At 36.2% G+C, this 15012-nt stretch overlaps 1 protein-coding gene across 7 annotated transcripts in view; it reads left to right on the top strand.

Moving 5' to 3' along the window:
- The window catches only part of celf6 (CUGBP Elav-like family member 6), a 481286-nt gene that overhangs the window by 357756 nt on the left and 108518 nt on the right, over positions 1-15012 (top strand). The gene's annotated exons all lie outside the window — the stretch shown is intronic.

Genomic DNA, 15012 nt, shown 5'->3' with positions numbered 1-15012 from the left:
GTAGGGGTTTACCTCAAAAGCTTTGTGCTAGTCTTTATTCAGTTGTAGCTAGAGCTGTATGGTATACCGGTCGTACCGCAATACTAATGAATCATATACCGCCTCTGTAATGTACCGTCATCACAACATCTTATTTTGTTGTTTTAAAATGTATATTATGTTTATAAACTCAGGAAATATGTCCCTGGACACATGAGGACTTTGAATATGACAAATGTATGATACTGTAACGACTTGGTATCGGATTGAAACCCAAATTTGTGGTATCTCCAAAACAAATGTAAAAGTATCAAACAACAGAATAATAAGTGATTATTACATTTTAACAGAAGTGTAAATAGAACATGTTAAAATAGAAAGTAAGCAGATATTAACAGTAAATGAAGTAGTAGATTAATAATTAATTTTCTACCGGTTGTCCTTAATAATTTTGACAAAATAATGGAAAGGAAAATGACAATTTGTTACTGCATACGTCAGCAGACTAATTAAGAGCCTTTGTTTGCTTACTTACTACTAAAAGACAATTTGTCTAGTATGTTGACTATTTTATTTAAGGACAAACTTGCAATAAGAAACATATGTTTAATGTACCGTAACTTTTTTTGTTAAAAAGAAGCCAATACAAATTCCCCTTTATTTAGAAAAGTATCGAAAAGTATCAAAATAATCTTAGTACCTGTACAAAAATATTGGTATCAGGACAACACTTGTTGTTACAAATAAGTTTCTCCATACATTTGTTGTGGGGTAGACTGGCTCATATATGCACATGCATCCTCCGCTGTTGACATTTCTAATAAAAAAGTAGTGTATAGTTGTAACTTAAATATGTCAGTACATTCGATATAGAAACGCTAAAAACTAAAAAAAACATCTTTAAATGTGCACATTTCCTGATCATATAAAGTGCAGGAAGCTGATATGAGGCTGGTTCTATAGACCGGTGGTTCCCAAACTAGTATCACCGAGTACCACTTTAGTAAACACTTGACTTTCCGAGTACCACCATTATGACTGACATTAAAATACAGTAGCATAGTAGTCATTGAAAACAAAAAAGAGGTTTTATTTCATATTATTGGCAACTGTTGATAGTACACACAGTTTGAACAGTAAAACTATGTTGGAATACAGGAAAATAAAACATTGTACTTTCATCAAGTAAATATTTATGTCAGGGGTGTTAAACATACGGCCCTCGTGCCGGATCAGGACCACTAACAGGGTTTTATCCAGCCCACGGGATGAGTTTACTTTTTTTTGATTGATTGATTGATTGAAATGTTTATTAGTAGATTGCACAGTACAGTACATATTCCGTACAATTGACCACTAAATGGTAACACCCGAATAAGTTTTTCAACTTGTTCAAGTCGGGGTCCACGTTAATCAATTCATGGTACAAATATATACTATCAGCATAATACAGTCATCACACAAGGGAATCATCAGAGTATATACATTGAAATATTTACATTATTTGCCATCAGGGATAGGATGTGGAAAATGTATGAAAATATAAAAAGTATAAAAGTGTAAAAATTAGCAGAAAATGTTTGAATGAAACTGCTGTTTTAAATGTGTCCACTAGATGTCGCAATAGCAGTTAGTTGTATCTTTGTAGATAATGCTACATACATATAAAAAATAAAAAATAAACCACATGTTGTTAGTGCACCAGTCGAGGAAAATGATCAAACTACATAAATACCATCAAGTTATTTGATTTTTGATATTTCTATTTTTTTTTATCTTGATGGATTGAAAATTAATGCTAATGAGTTGACTGATGAACATTATTACATAATTTATTCAGAAAGTATAAATAACGACAAATAAAGATAGAATAATATTAACCGCGACGTGTAAGTGTAAAAAATACAACAACATTATGATTTGTACAATTTCAGAATGTGCTTGTTCTATTTGGACCAGTCCAACCCACTTGGGAGTAGATTGTTCTCCACGTGGCCCCCAATCTAAAATGAGTTTGACACACCTGGTTTAGATGGAGCCCACGTATCACAGTTTTAAGAATCATTGCTATATGGACATTTATCTCTGCTTGGTGCGTTTGTGAACTTACACCATGTTGTGCAGTACGCCATGTCCTGAGTGTACTGAATGAATACATCATAGAAACCAGACAAGGTAGTGAGTGCCTATTTGTTTTCTTATTTAATACATAAGCAAGCATTTCCTGTCTGCTTTAGTGTGCAAGCAGGTCAGGACTGCATCGCCGTTATACAGCAACATTTCCAGAAATATTTTTACACCATTACTTTTTACACTGTAGATTCTCCAGTATTAAATGTATGTGTGACATCATTGTTCTTGTTAAAAGGACTCTAACTACAGAATAGTTATACTAAAATGCAGACTTCGACAGAATGAATCAGGGTGCCGTACGTGAGCTAGCAAGGGCTTGTTAGTACCATACAATCCTTTTCCACAGAAGAAGTCAGTGTATTTTCTTAAAAAAAATGTATTTACACAACCAAAATACAATAAATATATTAAAATTCTCTACTGAATTGAAGAATTAATGTGACTATGATGATGGAAGATTATATGTAAAGTGCATCCGTAAGCACAGCACTTCACTTTTTCCACATTGTTTTATGTTACAGGCTTATTCCAGAAGAGAATATTTCCGTCCTCAAATCTTTATGTAAGAAAAGCACAAACATTATTCTTTTTTATGAACTGTAACTAGCAAATAAATGCGAGCAAAAGTCTGCTTCCAATGGAGTCAATGTCAGTTTTACATATATTGCTAATTTCAAGCATACGTTTCATAAACAGCCAATGATGTCAAAATAGCAGCACAAACTAGTTAGCTCTGTGTGATCATGGCGCCGCTATAATACATCTACATACAAAACCATTCTGGGTATCACTCCATCTTATCTATCTTGTCTTTTAACAAAGAAACAAGGAAGTCACAATCTTCGTTCATTGAATGTTCTGCAAGTTGTCGTCCCCAAAGTAAGAACTGAACTGGGCAAGAAAGCATTTACTAGGTTTTTAGCACCGAAGGCTTGGAATAACCTACAATCGAATCTTCAACTTCGAACCCTTGTTACATTGAATGAGTTTAAAGCTTCTGTGAAAGGATTGCAGTCTACCTTGTCTGCATGCACATATGTTTTATGAGCAAGTTTTAATGTTGGAAATTTGATGTTTGATGTGTTGTTTACTGTTTTTAATGTAACCTTGCTGCTGCCCTTTTGGCTAGGTCTCCTTTGGAAAAGAGATCTATGATCTCAACATGATTTTACCTGGTTAAATAAAGGCTAGGTAAATAAATAAATAGTCTGCGTTAGAGCTTATAATAAAAATATCACTAATACTTTTGTTTTTATTCACATCACGAAATGTAAATGGGGTATTGTTGGCGGTTTTTGGACAGTTATTTAGAGCAGTGGTTCTCAAATGGGGGGTACGCGTACCCCTGGGGGTATTTGAAGGTATGCCAAGGGGTACGTGAGATTTTTTTTAAATATTCTAAAAATAGCAACATTTCAAAAATCCTTTATAGATATATTAATTGAATAATACTTCAACAAAATATAAATGTAAGTTCATAAACTGTGAAAAGGAATGCAACAATGCAATATTCAGTGTTGACAGCTAGATTTTTTTGGTGGACATGTTCCATAAATATGTATTTTTTTGTGAAGAAATGTTTAGAATTAAGTTCATGAATCCAGATGGATCTCTATTACAATCCCCAAAGAGGGCACTTTAAGTTGATGATTACTTCTATGTATAGAAATCTTTATTTAGAATTGAATCACTTGTTTATTTTCCAACAAGTTTTTAGTTATTTTTATATCTTTCTTTCCAAATAGTTCAAGAAAGACCACTACAAATGAGCAACAGTTTGCACTGTTAAACAATTTAATAAATCAGAAAGGTATTTTATTCAAGTACCCCCAATCTTTTTGTCAACCAAAAATGCTTTGCTCTGATTAGGGGGTACTTGAATTAAATAAATGTTCACAGGGGGTACATCACTGAAAAAAGGTTGAGAACCACTGCTTTAGAGGGATTTAAGGGCAGAATAGAGGACATCCCCTTGACTCCATTGTAACCAGACTTTTATTTATGTTTATTTATGATTAGGAATGCATTTAAAAAAGAATGCATATGTCTTCTTGTCTCTTATAAGGATTTGAAATGATTGTCAATATTAGAAAAAGGGCAGTTCCCCTTTAACAGGCGGCAAAATACGATCCCATCCAAAAAAACAAATCCATAAAGACACGCTTATTAAAACCTGACAAACATTGCACACGTCACTATTATCTTGCAAGTGTACAGCAAGTGCAAACTTTACTCTTCTTCTGTGTTCACCATCACAGAAACGGGTTTATTTTTCGTGAGAAAATGCCGTCCAAATGGGATTTTCTTTTTAAACTGCTGATCTGGCAACATCCACAACAGTATATTTGATGAACACCATCTCTTCAAAGCCTGCAACGTTATTTTGACCACATTTAAATCACACTCTCTAGCTGCAAATCGTCAAATGACACTGATTGCTTTTCTCTTTTTTGACCTGACACGTGCATACCGTTGATGTGTGCTCATGCAGGGATAAAGACACATCCAATCAGTGTATACAACAGGGGTCACCAACGCGGTGCCCGCGGGCACCAGGTAGCCCGTAAGGTCCAGATGAGTAGCCCGCTGGCCTGTTTTAAAAATAGCTCAAATAGCAGCACTTACCAGTGAGCTGCCTCTATTTTTTTAAATGTTATTTATTTACTAGCAAGCTGGTCTCGCTTTGCTCAACATTTATAATTCTAAGAGAGACAAAACTCAAATAGAATTTGAAAATCCCCAAAAATATTTTAAAGACCTGGTCTTCACTTGTTTAAATAAATTCATATTTTTTTTTACTTTGCTTCTAATAATTTTCAGAAAGACAATTTTAGAGAAAAAATACAACCTTAAAAATAATTTTAGGATTTTTAAACACATATACCTTTTTACCTTTTAAATTCCTTCCTCTTCCTTACTGACAATTTAGATCAATGTTAAAGTATTTTTTTTATTTATTGTAAAGAATAATAAATACATTTTGATTTAATTTTTCATTTGTGAAATATTTCTTCAAACTTATTATGATTAAAATTCAAAAACATTGTTCTGGCAAATCTAGAAAATCTTTAGAATCAAATTTAAATCTTATTTCAAAGTCTTTTGAATTTCTTTTAAAATTTCTGTTCTGGAAAATCTAGAAGAAATAATGATTTGTGTTTGTTAGAAATATAGCTTGGTCCAACTTGTTATATATTCTAACAAAGTGCAGATTGGATTTTAACATATTTTAAACATGTCATCAACATTCTAAAATTAATCTTAATCAGGAAAAATTACTAATCTTTTCAAAAAGATTCGAATTAGCTAGTTTTTCTCTTCTTTTTTTTTTTTTGGTTGAATATTAAAGAGTCGAAATTGAAGATAAACTATGTTTCAAAATTTAATTTAGATTTTTTTCCTGTTTTCTCCTCTTTTAAACTGTTCAATTAAGTGTTTTTTTCATCATTTATTATCTACAAAAATCTTCCGTAAAAGGAAAAAAAATGTACGACGGAATGACGGACAGAAATACCCATTTTTTTATGTATATATAGAGTTATTTACTAAAGGTGAAATGAGCAAATTGGCTATTTCTGGCAATTTATTTAAGTGTGTATCAAACTGGTAGCCTTTCGCATTAATCAGTACCCAAGAAGTAACTCTTCGTTTCAAAAAGGTTGGGGACCCCTAGTATACAATATATCAAAGGTGAATAAAGTATTTCAGTCCCAAGCTTGTTGACTGATACAGACTGTCACCGCATCGATTTAAACTATACAAACAATCCCAAGTCTATGCCATTATTTTATCTCACAAAAGATTCTCACAGTCAGCATCAGCCTCCATACAGAGCACGGCGCCGTCACTTTCCCCCCCCTCATTTCTTTGCGTTATCCATCTCTTTCTCCGACTATTCCAAAGTACTTCCTCAGCAAACACACCATGTTTTCGAACCCAGTCTACAGAAGATACGTTACAAGGAGCGTGCACGAAGCACACATCCATGGAGGTGTCCTCGGGAGACGTCGCGCCGCAAATGTCTGTATAAAGATGTTGTTTACGCGCAAAGGTTCAAATAGCGGCCAAAGAACGACGGAGAGGCTAATGCAATGCGGTTCTTGTATAATTCATGCAAATGACAGGATGAGACTTTGGATCGGAGGGAAATTGAATGAGACACATATCTAATGGTACAATAGAATGTATACACAGAATTCCTGTCAATTTATAGAAAATAAAGCAATGTGTTTTTTAAAAGGTGAGACCAAATATTACAAACCCCGTTTCCATATGAGTTGGGAAACTGTGTTAGATGTAAATATAAACGGAAAACAATGATTTTCAAATAATTTTCAACCCATATTCAGTTGAATATGCTACAAAGACCACATACTTGATGTTCAAACTGATAAACATTTTTTTTTTTTTGCAAATAATCATTAACTTTAGAATTTGATGCCAGCAACACGTGACAAAGAAGTGAGGAAAGGTGGCAATAAATACTGATAAAGTTGAGGAATGCTCTTCAAACACTTATTTGGAACATCCCACACGTGTGCAGGCTAATTGGGAACAGGTGGGTGCCATGATTGGGTTTAAAAACAGCTTCCCAAAAAATGCTCAGTCTTTCACAAGAAAGGATGGGGCGAGGTACACCCCTTTGTCCACAATTGCATGAGAAAATAGTCAAACAGTTCAAGAACAACGTTTCTCAAAGTGCAATTGCAAGAAATTTAGGGATTTCAACATCCGCCGTACATAATATCATCAAAAAGGTTTAGAGTATCTGGAGAAATCACTCCACGTAAGCGGCATGGCCGGAAACCAACATTGAACGACAGTGACCTTCTATCCCTCAGGCGGCACTGTATCAAAAACCGACATCAATCTCTAAAAGATATCACCACATGGGCTCAGGAACACTTCAGAAAACCACTGTCACTAAATACAGTCCGTCGCTACATCTGTAAGTGCAAGTTAAAGCTCAACTATGCAAAGCGAAAGCCATTTATCAACAACATCCAGAAACGCCGCCGGCTTCGCTGGGCCCGAGATCATCTAAGATGGACTGATGCAAAGTGGAAAAGTGTTCTGTGGTCTGACGAGTCCACATTTCAAAATGTTTTTGGAAATATTCGACATCCTGTCATCCGGACCAAAGGGGAAGCGAACCATCCAGACTGTTATCGACGCAAAGTTCAAAAGCCAGCATCTGTTATGGTATGGGGGTGCATAAGTGGCAAAGGCATGGGTAACTTACACATTTGGGAAGGTACCATTAATGCTGTAAGGTACATACAGGTTTTTGGAACAACATATGCTGCCATCTAAGTGCCGTCTTTTTCATGGACGCCCCTGCTTATTTCAGTAAGACAATGCCTAGCCACATTCAGCACATGTTACAACAGCGTGGCTTCGTGAAAAAGAGTGTGGGTACTTTCCTGGCCCGCCTGCAGTCCAGACCTGTCTCCCATCGAAAATGTGTGGTGCATTATGAAGCGTAAAATACGACAGCGGAGACCCCGGACTGTTGAACGCCTGAAGCTCTACATAAAACAAGAATGGGAAATAATTCCACTTTCAAAGCTTCAACAATTAGTTTCCTCAGTTCCCAAACGTTTATTGAGTGTTGTTAAAAGAAAAGATGATGTAACACCGTGGTGAACATGCCCTTTCCCAACTACTTTGGCACTTGTTGCAGCCATGCTATTCTAAGTTAATTATTATTTGCAAAAAAAAATAAAGTTTATGAGTTTGAACATCAAGTATGTTGTCTTTGTAATGCATTCAATTGAAAATGGGTTGAAAATGATTTGCAAATCCCGTTTATATTTACATCTAACACAATTTCCCAACTCATATGGAAATGGGGTTTGCAGAACTGTCAAATGTGGGCTCATTAACAAAAAAATTTAAAATAGCTAAAAAAATATTTTCATGGAAAAAATATTTTTAATAATAGCAAAATATCACATTTTAGGCCAATATATCCGCTATGTTTATAGAGTATGAATATGTTGTGGTAGGACTCGACATTCCTTTCTATAATTCACATGATATTAGTAACATTGTTTGGGGAAAGTACTGCAGGGTTTGGTATTATTCTAATCTAATTCAAAACGATTGAGAGAGTGTTTTGCATACCGGCGAAAGAGGTTTCTGTCATAAGTTAATGGCTCGCTTAACCTCTCCTGAAAATGTAAATTAGGGTGAAATTGAGGACTTTACTTTAGAGAGAGTTTCTGGCAGCATTGGATATTTTTGGAGAACAGCTACACAGGTCGTGTTCATGTTCACACACATATTAAAGTGTTGATTTGTCATAGGCTGGTACAGTATACCGGTACTAATAAAGCACCGTGGTACAAATGAACTAAAATTGGTACTATAATGCCTCTGAAAAATACCAATACTTTTTTTTTTTTTTTTTACAAACATGAATGCAAAAACACACACACACACACACACACACACACGCACACACTCACACACACATTCTTGTATTTGTTACCTTATTGAGACCTCCAAAAAATGCCTACCTCTTTAGGACTAGCCTTTCTAGATATAAAAATATTTTTTTTACAACATTAATAATATACAGCTGTATACTGTAAATACTATGCAAATATATAAAAGATAAGCTTTTAGTATTTGTTTGTTTTTTTCTAAATTTTTGTTTGTAATTGTTTTTTAATCTTCATTATTTACTTCAAGTTATCAAAATATGTCTATATAATTATTGATTTTATTTTTCCAATAATTGTGGTCAAAGGGGGCACATTTCAATTTCTTACACACACTTGTTATTACATATGTTGGCCAGAGGGGGAGCATTTTTAAAACCGACACACAGTCAATTTCAAAAATCCCTCTTTTTTGGTACCACCCTAATTTTGATGGTTTTCACCACCGGGAGTGCAAATGAGACCTTCTCTATTAGATGCAATGGTTTTCGATATTGGGACCATGATTTTGGTCCTAACTTGTTCACCGGTCCTCATACGGAAGGTACTTTTCCTTCTTGATGTTTCAAGAAGGGTAGAAATACAAGAACACAAACACACACACAATATTAACAAGCAGAAACAGTGTGTAGACAGAGAGGGAAAAATGGACGCATTTTGACTTAAAATCTAATTATAAAAGATGAAACCATGACACTGAGGCGCCTCTCAGCAAGAGGTGCTGTAAAACATGACTAGCTGGCGGCTAACGTCCATCCGCAGTGGGTAGTGTTTTAGCTTCTTCTGAAGCACTAATTATTGCCTCCATGGCAACAAATAGACTAAGTTTCTTAAAAGTATCTTCCCTGCAGGACACGGAATAGCTAAACATGCTTCATTACACACTGTGTAGTGAAGCATAAAACATTTTCTTTACGTCTACATAACATGTAATGGTGGTTCTTTGGTCACAATGTTACATAGATTATGTTTTACAGACCATTTTCAAGTAATATTCTGATCGTCTCTTCGGGATGTGCTGTTTTGTGGGCGATCTTATTTACGTGGCTCCACTTTGACAGCGTCTTCTCCCCGTTATCTTTGTTGTAAGCAGTATAGCGTGCAAGGATGAAAGTCAAAAAAGTGTCAAAAGGTGGAGCTAACTGTTTTAATGACATTCAGATTTTACTTAAATCAATAACGGAGCAGCATTTCCTCATCCTTGGCTCACCAGTGCAACAACAACGCCGGAAATGTGTCCCGTGAAAAATCGTCAGACCAGAACTCTCTAATAACTAACGTTTTGTGAGTGAATTATGTAGGCCGGTAGTTTTTAGCGCTACTGACAAATACAAGTTAGAACTATATATACTACTTTATATTAGAAATGGCAACAGCAGAGGATGAATGTCCCATAACAAGAAGATAGAGAAAGAGAAAAAACGTATCGACTACGGTGCCCTCACAGACACATTGGCAGACGCGCGCACATTTTCAGGACTTATGTCGATCCCAAATACACATCAGCAGGTACCAGAAGGTAGGAAAAGTTGGTTTTGCATAATACTGTGAAACAAAATGCCAAATAATATGTCTGCTGATAGGTGCCATTTTGCGGTCTTTACACACACACCATAAAAATACCCATATGTTGAAGCACAGTACATCTGACTACGGTAGCAGTAATGTGGCTTCATAGCTTACCAAAGTTGTACTAAAACATTTTACAGATTTTTGAGCACCGTAGGTAATGTTCAATACTCTCAATTGGACATTTAAAGTTTTGGTGTTGTTTACTGGCGTCATCTTGCAGTCTACATGTATGTATCTCTGATGTGTGACTTCCATCATCAGGTCACACTTATCATTACACCATATACCAAATAAAAAAGCTTTGAGGTAGGTTAGCACAACCAGCACCGGGTTAAAAGGCGCACTGCCGATTTTTGACAAAATGAAAGGATTGTAATTGCGCATTAAAGTCTAAAAATATAGTTGTATATTATTCATCCATCCATCCATCCATCCATCCATCCATTTTCTACCGCTTATTCCCTTTCGGGGTCACGGGGGGCGCTGGCGCCTATCTCAGCTACAATCGGGCGGAAGGATTCAACATTTATTAAAAAAAAGCTTAATTTCAGCTAAAATGATGAGACACAATAAAGTTGGTCTTAAATGTACGTATTGAACTACTCAGGGATTCCAGGTCTTGTTATGAATTTAGTTTTTCGGATGCTCTGCAATAACAAATAATTAAATGTTTTCAAGAAAACTTCAAAGATACATTGTCCGTTATACTTTATTTTAGTCGAAAACATTTTAGGTGATTTTAGTCGATTAACTAAAGCTAAATTAATTTATATGACTAAAATATGACTAAATCTAAAATATATTTTCGTCAAAAGACTATGACTTAAAACAGGGGTCGGGAACCTTTTTGGTTGAGAGAGCCATGAAAGCCAAATATTTTAAAATGTTTTTCTGTGAGAGCCATATCATATTTTTTAACACCGAATACAATTAATTAAGTGCATTTTTTAAGTAATACCAACATTTTTAGAGTGTAATAAGTCTCTAATTATTTTTAATAACATTGTTATTTCTTGAACAGGTGTGGTAGAAAACGGATGGATGGATTAAAATGCATGAGAATGTTTTATATTTTGAACGTTATTTTTAACATTGTGATTGACAGCGAAATTATTCATTATTTATTATGTTAAGCAATGTGAGCTAAGATTTATCTGAGAGCCAGGAGCAGACATCAAAAGAGCCACATCTGGCTCGAGAGCCATAGAAACCCTACCCCTGACTTAAACTAAATTTTAAACTGCTGTTACAATTAACACTGGTCGAATAAAATAGAATCGTGATTCATCTATTTTGAAACCTTAATCCTGTATCAAAATCAAATTAATTCGATTATGATAAAGGAAGGGCTTCACGGTGGAAGAGGGGTTAGTGCGTCTGCCTCACAATACGAAGTTCCTGCAGTCCTGGGTTCAAATCCAGGCTCGGGATCTTTCTGTGTGGAGTTTGCATGTTCTCCCCGTGAATGCGTGGGTTCCCTCCGGGTACTCCGGCTTCCTCCCACTTCCAAAGACATGCACCTGGGGATAGGTTGATTGGTAACACTAAATTGGCCCTAGTGTGTGAATGTGAGTCTGAATGTTGTCCGTCTATCTGTGTTGGCCCTGCGATGAGGGGGCGACTTGTCCAGGGTGTACCCCGCCTTCCGCCCGATTGTAGCTGAGATAGGCGCCAGCGCCCCCCGCGACCCCGAAAGGGAATAAGTGGTAGAAAATGGATGGATGATAAAGGAAAATAAATAAATTGGCCATGTTACTCAGCCTTACTGGTATCGCAATGATATAATCCTTGAAAGAACAGGAATACAGTAGTAACAATACAACTTGGTTCACATCTTTCTGTGTCTGTGATGTTTATCAGTACAGTGATCCTTGAACAAAAAACAATATATGGTACCTTGGTTTGAACATGCTGTTCAGGGCATGATAAAGTGGTTGAAAAATGAGAAATCCCTTGATGATATTACAGTGGACAAACCCAATACATATAGATAGGCATTGTCTTACGTCTCTGCAGTCAGTGTAAACTCGAAAAGAAGGCTGTCACGCTGTACTATTTACGCAGGTGCATTTATCACATTTAAACTCATTGTTTGTAACAGTAAGTAACAATCATGTTGACCAATCAGAACAGAAATACATTCAGCTAAACAAGGGGTCGGCAACCCAAAATGTTGAAAGAGCCATATTGGACCAAAAATACAAAAACAAATCTGTCTGTAGCCGCAAAATATTTAAAGCCATATTACATTCGGATTGTGTCATAAGATATAAATTGAATTAAGAGGACTTAAAGGAAACTAAATCACCTCAATTCTCCCTACAAATGAGGCATAATGATGCAATATGTACATATAGCTATCTTAAATAGCATAGATTAGCTTGGAGTCATTTAGGGACCAAATATGTCTAAATAGCACTCCATATAAGTCAATAACATCAACAAAACTCACCTTTGTGCATTCACGGACAACATTAAAAGTTTGGTAGACAAAATGAGACGGAAAAAGAAGTGGCATAAAACACGTTCTAGAAAGTCGGAGAAAGTTGTACATGTAAACCAACTATGGTGAGTCCAAGGACTGCCAAAATTAGTAGGCTCGCCAAATACTCGAATCAGTGAAGCATGTTTAATAGAAATGGTGTGCTTTATAACAATTAGGGAGATTTGTGTCATGTTAGTCCTCCTGCAGAAACCATATTAAAACAAAACATTTATTTTTTTCCCCTCATTTATTTCCATTTATCATATATTTTTGAAAAAGCTCCAGAGGGCCACTAGGGCGGCGCTAAAGAGCCGCATGCGGTTCAAGAGCCGCGGGTTGCCGACCCCCAAGCTAAACCCACACTGTACGCAAGCATTTGTGCAAACCCCTTTTCCATATGAGTTGGGAAATTGTGTTAGATGCAAATCTAAACGGAATGCAATGATTTGCAAATCCTTTTCAACCCACATTCAGTTGAATGCACTACAAAGACAAGATATTTGATGTTCAAACTCAGAAACTTTTTTTTTGCAAATAATAATTAACTTAGAATTTCATTGCTGCAACATGTGCCAAAGTAGTTGGGAAAGGGCAAGTTCACCACTGTGTTACATCACATTTTCTTTTAACAACACTCAATAAACGTTTGGGAACTGAGGAAACAAATTGTTGAAGCTTTGAAAGTGGAATTCTTTAACATTCTTGCTTGTTGTACAGCTTAAGTTGTTCAACAGTCCAGTTTCTTGTTTACGTATTTTACGCTTCATAATGCGCCACACATTTTCGATGGGAGACATGTCTGGACTGCCAGGAAAGTACCCGCACTCTTTTACTACGAAGCCACGCTGTTGTAACACGTGGCTTGGCATTTTTTGCTGAAATAAGCAGGGGCGTCCATAATAACGTTGCTTGGATGACAACATATGTTGCTCCAAAACGTGTATGGACCATTCAGCATTAATGGTGCCTTCACAGATGTGTAAGTTACCCATGCCTTGGGCACTAATACACCCCCATACCATCACAGATGCTGGCTTTTGAACTTTGCGCCTATAACAATCCGGATGGTTATTTTCCTCTTTGTTCCGGAGGACACCATGTCCACGGTTTCCAAATATAATTTGAAATGTGGACTTGCCAGACCGCAGAACAGTTTTACACTTTGCATTAGTCCATCTTAAATGAGCTCGGGCCCAGCGAAGCTGGCGGCGATCCTGGGTGTTGTTGATAAATGGCTTTCGCTTTGCATAGTAGAGTTTTAAATTTCACTTACAGATGTAGCGATCAACTGTAGTTACTGACAGTGGTTTTATAAAGTGTTCCTGAACCCATGTGGTGATATCCTTTACACACTGATTTTTGATGCAGTACCGCCTGAGGGCTCAAAGGTCTGTAATATCATCGCTTACGTGCAGTGATTTCTCCGGATTCTCTGAACATTTTGATTATTTTACGGACTGTAGATGGTAAAATCCCTAAATTCCTTGCAATAGCTCGTTGAGAAATGTTCTTCTAAAACTGTTCGACAATTTGCTTACAAATTGGTGACCCTCACCCCATCTTTGTTTGTGAATTACTTAGCATTTCATGGAAGCTGCTTTTATACCCAATTATGGAACCCACCTGTTCCCAATTAGCCTGCACACCCGTGGGATGTTCCAAATAAGTGTTTGATGAGCATTCCTCAACTTTATCAGTATTTATTGACACCTTTCCCAACTTCTTTGTCACCTGTTGCTGACATCAAATTCTAAAGTTAATGATTATTTGCAGAAAAAAAACGTTTATCAGTTTTAACATCAAATATGTTGTCTTTATAGCATATTCAACTGGATATGGGTTGAAAATGATTTGCAAATCATTGTATTCCGTTTATATTTACATCTAACACAATATCCCAACTCATATGGAAACAAGGTTTGTACAAATTAAAACCCTCCATTTGAATGAAATGACTCGTGATTGCTAACTAAAAAAAAAGTCCCTGGCTACATTAATTTCTCTTTACTCTTGCATTTGCATGTAATAAAGATGAAATGTAGATAATCGAGAATCCCAAAGAAAGAAGAATAAACCCTTGGGACCAATCAATTGTTAAAAGGATCAATTAAGCCAGGGGCAGAATAGTATGGATGATGGATACGGATGGTACATACACTAGTCATTGACTGCTTAATAGTTTGCAGTACAACACGGGAAAAGGTAAAAGGCGCAGCATGGATTGCTTGCTAAAGGACCATCATGGCTGAATTATGGTTCCAGTTCAGCGCCTATCAGGGAGCGTATTATTAAATATTCAAAACACATATCAGGGGAAGTTTCAACGGGGTGGGGGTTTAACAAGTATGTCAATAATGTTGACAAGCACTGCGAAGTCAAGATTGATCTCCAAAACAA

Source organism: Nerophis ophidion, linkage group LG02, assembly GCF_033978795.1.
Source record: "Nerophis ophidion isolate RoL-2023_Sa linkage group LG02, RoL_Noph_v1.0, whole genome shotgun sequence".
Classification (NCBI taxonomy): Eukaryota; Metazoa; Chordata; class Actinopteri; order Syngnathiformes; family Syngnathidae; genus Nerophis; species Nerophis ophidion.
The sequence above is the reverse complement of the archived record's forward strand: the minus strand, read 5'-3'. Positions and strand labels throughout refer to the sequence as shown.